General features: G+C 37.5%; 1 protein-coding gene across 1 annotated transcript in view; it reads left to right on the top strand.

Annotated features, from left to right (window-relative positions):
• parp4 (poly (ADP-ribose) polymerase family, member 4) overlaps positions 1-5,392 on the top strand; it is a 27,463-nt gene that overhangs the window by 1,996 nt on the left and 20,075 nt on the right. The window lies entirely within an intron of this gene.

Below are 5,392 nucleotides of genomic sequence, written 5' to 3'. Positions count from 1 at the left end.
TTGTAGTACAACTCTTCATCCAGAGGAGGGCAGCATGGCTCTGTGGTTGTGCTGTAAACAGAACAGCCCATGTGGAGAACTGCACATTCTGTTTACTTTGAACCAGAAAGAGAGCCAGGAAGTGTCAAGTACTCACTATTTATATTTTTCACCAAGTAAAAAGCATCTGACGTGTCAAAAGATCCCGACAATTGGCACATCGATTATAGTTCTGTAAACCAGTAATACGCATGAAGAATTATGTCCTGATTTTTTTAAATGAAGCTTGGCAGGGCATTTCCTCTCTGACAAAGAGTTAAAGATAACCACCCAACTGTGCTTGTTTCTTTGTGTTTGGTGAGCCATGTGCTGCCCCTTGTAACTGCAGTGGTAGGGAGTCAAACCTACGGGCAGGATGTTACCATGGTAAAAGCAACCAAGGGTGCTGACGATCAAATTAGATTTTTGGTTTTGAGAGGTTGCTCAAATTGGAAATTTGTGTTTCAACCTGTGACTATATAAATACAAACCTTTAACTAATAATAAGCTAAAAATGTAGTGTGTGAAAAATTCTAATGCTACTATTGAAACAATTCATGAAACATTCTTCCTTTAAATTTTTAACAATTTTAGCTGAAATATCTTCTTGACAACAATTGAGTGAACCCCCATTTAATTTGGCACAGACATTAATGTTCCCTCAGGATAATTGTAGTAACCGGGACACAAAGACAAGAGTGACAATGTCTAATGTTGATGAAGCAAATCTTTCTGAGCCTGGGGGTTACAACCTACATGTGGGTTACAACCTACAGTAGATTTAAAATGTCATTCAAAAACACTGCATTTGATCATTCCAAAGTTGAGCATAAAGGTTTGTATTGTCAGAAGAGGAACAAATTTGTAAGAGGAAGCAGTCTACACAAGCATCGGCAGTTTCTATAAACTGTTGTGTCTACAGCCGGCTGGAGTTTGGGTGTTGATTGATTCATGTTAAATCCACACAATCTCTGTCTGTCATTGTCACAAGTTGGCGTGTTTTAGCATCAACCTGAAGCAACAATGAGAGTAATGTCAAGCATTACATTAATTATCTGTGTATTGATGCCTGTCACATATGATATAACTAGTACATGCAATGGCAGGTCTGTTATAACAGAAGTTTATATTATGTGTTGGCCCTTTCTAGAATACACTAATTGCTTCAAGCATCTGAAAGAAAATACCTACAAAACAAACAAAGTGTGAGCAGTAGATGTGTTTTGACAAGATTTAGATCAAGGAACTTGGTGGATGAGTGGTATAAAATTTAACATTTTCAAAATAGAAGGGTAGTTTAGCACTTGTCATTTTTTTTACCCAGACACAATGATGTTAATTTTGTATGTGTATAATTAACAGACAACTGAGTATGTCATGTGTTACTTTACTTTGTTGATCAGTGGTTTGTGTAAGAAATATGTGTTTTAAAAGAAATTATAAAAAGTTATTAAACTTATCTGCAATCAGAAAATTAAATAGTCAATTTAATCTTCCTGAAAATAAAATATATTAATCTATTTCAGCAATGTTCTTCAAAAGTTGTAATGTAAATTGAGGACATAAGACGTATGAACAGTATCTGTTGATGTGACTACCATTATACACATGAAAAAAAATTGGTAGTTGATTGTTGTCACTTCCCTAGAATTACAGAGAAATTGGCAACCACATCATCTTTCTGCTGTGCTATAGCCGTGCTGTAGAGCTGACTCTCTATGAAATCGTTGGTGACTTTATGAGCAATGGAGGAGATCTATGTCAATGTTGAATATGACAAACCCGTCGACCCAAGACCTTCAGCAAATCAGACAGGTAAGACCAGTCAGACTGAGAGTTTGTGCATAGATGTATATTATCATCTGTCATTATTAATATTGTACACTTGACTGTATTCACTGGTCTTTCAGGTCCCAGGAGCTCTGAGAGGAGATTTCATGGATCTGTTGTTTTCTGTCTGGGTCTGTTCACTGTTCTCCTGCTGGTTGGACTCATCGCCCTCAGTGTCCACTGTGAGTCTGGTTTTCATAAGTTAATGTCAGTTTGAATTGTGGTTTTTAGGAACATTGTTCTGCTCTAAAGATACGGGTGTCCTGGCTTTTCTGTGATGTATTTTTTCTTGACTTTTGTCAATATTTTCCTTTACTCATTGTCTTTAAAGCACTTGATCTGTTTTGAAAAGCACTACAGAATAAATTCAATCACTGACATCATGAAGTATTTGGAACAAACATGAATTTGGTAAAATGGTAAAAAGTCATAGTCATACAGCTAAAGCAGCAATCTGTGGGGGATAAAAAGACGTGTGGTGCTAATTTGATATGCAAATTCTGTGTGGCGTTATCTGAGTTGTCCGACACTGTGGCACAGTGTCTTCACGTGAGTGTCAAAAAGGTGTTGCATGATTAACAAGTCAAAAGAGCTTTATTTACACTAACACACATTTTATACAAAGATCCAAAATAGTGATCTCGCTGTCAAAGCAGAGGGATATGGCGCCACCTTGTGGAATGTTTACAATGAATGCAGATCAGGCATTAAAATCTAGTCCACACATTATTTTATAATTAAATAAAATTATAATCAATATTTCCAAATAATTCAAACTCAAATATCTCACCAATATAATATATATTGGTGGGATGTCTAAGTTTGAATGATTCTGATCCAAATCTTACCCTGTCATTCCTCCCATTGATTATTTTCTCAGATAAAAGGAGTTATCCCCAGGCTAGCTTCCTAAAAATAAATAAATATAAAAATGAGCTAGTCTTTTGAACGGCTCTTTAATAGGAACGGCTCCTCAAGATCCAGCTCCCTTCAAAGAGCCATAAATCCCATCTCTAATAGGAAGAGGTGCAGCTGTACAGGTGATTTAAAAATTCCTGTGGCTTCATTTTGTGATGTTTCTGTTGGTGACATGACAGCCCTTTTGTTAAGGGTGGTCGATTTACAAACTGGTGCAAAGGCTCCCAAAAATTTATGGAATATGAAAAATTGCAGTTACGTACATATTCAATTCAAAGAGGTAGCTGCTCTGGGTCGCACCATAGAGTCTGAGTAGTCATAAAGCTTTAAAATTGGCACCAGCTGACCTAATCACAATTGCTGACATGCCTCAGGCCTAAGGAGCTGACAAAGGTCTGAGACCTCAGAAACGTTTGCACATTTATGTTTTAATTTTTGTTTTTGGTGAAAATATTCTGTTTAATGTTCTATACTGTAGAGATGCTGTGTTTAAACTGGGATGGATGTTGTAAGAGTCTTGCTGGGTGTCTTTAGGAAGGATTGCATCTGTAGGACTCCCCACATGTGTACATTTAGATGCCATTTAAGCATTCTGTGAGTGGTGTGATTGTGACATGTGGGTTGTCACACCCTAAATTTTAAACTGACCTCCTCTCCAGGGCAGGGACTTACTTGTAGTACATGAGGGACCTCAAAGTGTAAGCTGGGATGCCACTTTGTGCACATCCTCAGGTTTGATGCCGAAATCCCATCTTTCTTTGACCTCCTGGACCTGGAGGGACATGCATGAAGGAGACGCACAGTATGATGTCACACTGATCTCGTCCATTGATATTCTAGTCATACCAGAGTTTGACTTCAGCCTTTGAGTTGAGATATTTAACAGATTGCATAAGCAAAAAAAAAATAGGTATACATGTCTCAGTGGTCTGTAAACATATATGCATTTATTTCAGACCATGACTCATCTGCAGAACTCTCCACCCTCAATGACAAGCTGTCCTCTATGTCTGAAGAGAGAGACCTGCTGAATTCCAGCCTCACTGAAATGACTAAAGAGGTGGACAGGCTTCAGAGATTGTCCAAACAGAGTGAGTGTTTGCCTGTTTGGGTTCTGCACAGCTGTCGAGTATAGAAAAGCATGATTCAGAGAATATGATTATGACATATATATCGGTAACACTTTACTTGAAGGTATCGTCATAATAGTGACATGATACTGTCATAACTGTGACATGATACTGTCATAACTGTGACATTACACAGTCATGAACGTGTCATAAACATTATGTCAATGTCATAAACGTTTATGACTGCTGTCATTAAGTGTCATTCGGTTTTTGTAATGACAACTTGACATTAATCAAAGTGACATTACCAGAAAATGTCTTTGTCATGACAACTTGACATTAACAAAATATGCATCTATTTTTGTGTTTATGGCAAGTTGACATAATGATTATTATAATTAGATGTGCAAGGTTTCAGACCAATTCTAGCACTTGGTCATAGATGTTTGACAGGATACGGACAGGATACCCAAAACTGACTGTCATGACACCATTATGACAGTGTAATGAAGATATTCTTTGACCTCAAGTAAAGTGGTAGCATTTTGATTTGTCATTAACATATTATGAAGTGGCTGGCTGTCATGACACCATTATGACATACATCGGAGAAACTGATGTAGAGCTCGGCAATGGAAGCCGTCCTTGCAATCGTGTTGCGGTCAACCCCCAAGTGCTCAAACGATCTTTTCATGGATCCAGTCTTTTTGAACCTACTTTAGTGCCTCCTTGTATCGCCAGATGACACCATCAACGGTAGTCACTTTGAAGAGAAGATGACAAAAGTTGAATTAGTTTTTTTTTCTGGTACTTAGTCAATGTTTTGCCAAATTGTATTATTGTTGTCACAACTGAGAGACTGTGATGCGTTGAACAAAGAGGGATAATGATGAAAATGGCTGAAACTCTACTTTACAGTAACATCACACTGTGTTATGAAATTTGGCCATTTTGCTACTCTGCTGCAGTTTAACAGGTAATATTATTATAATATTATTAAATATTATATAAATATTAGCACTTCCTCCCTGAGGTGAAAAAACACTTCATTGTTTGTTATAGACTGAATATGTGATATAGCAGCTAAGCAAATCTGTAGGGACAATGTTGATTAACAATCAGGTCAGGTTTCAGTTACAGTTTTGTTACCCCCATGGATTCTTTGAGTGGAAAATGGATGGAATTCCTCTTCAAGAGCAAAACCTGTTGAGCCAATAGCTCTACTTACTCCTTGAGCGACTGTGGGGCTCTAAGGTTTTCACTGGCTTCTTGGTCTTCTTCTTCTTCTTCTTCTTCTTCCTCTTCTTCTTGTCCTCCTCTTCCTCTGACTTCTTAACCTCTTCTTCCTCTGAGGAGAATGGCCCATCGGAGGATGAGGATGAGGATGAGGATGGTTCAGGGGAGGTAGATGAGGTCAAGATGATTTCTTGCTTTGCCCCCTTGCGAAAATGACCTGTGAAAATGAACATGTCGAGACACTACAGCGTAAACAAAGTAAACAAGTAAATAATATACTATATATATATATATATATATATATATATATTCTTATATGC

The sequence above is a fragment of the Morone saxatilis genome, unplaced genomic scaffold, assembly GCF_004916995.1.
Source record: "Morone saxatilis isolate NCDOM2014 unplaced genomic scaffold, NCSU_SB_2.0 Contig5, whole genome shotgun sequence".
NCBI classification, from domain to species: domain Eukaryota; kingdom Metazoa; phylum Chordata; class Actinopteri; family Moronidae; genus Morone; species Morone saxatilis.
The sequence above is the reverse complement of the archived record's forward strand: the minus strand, read 5'-3'. Positions and strand labels throughout refer to the sequence as shown.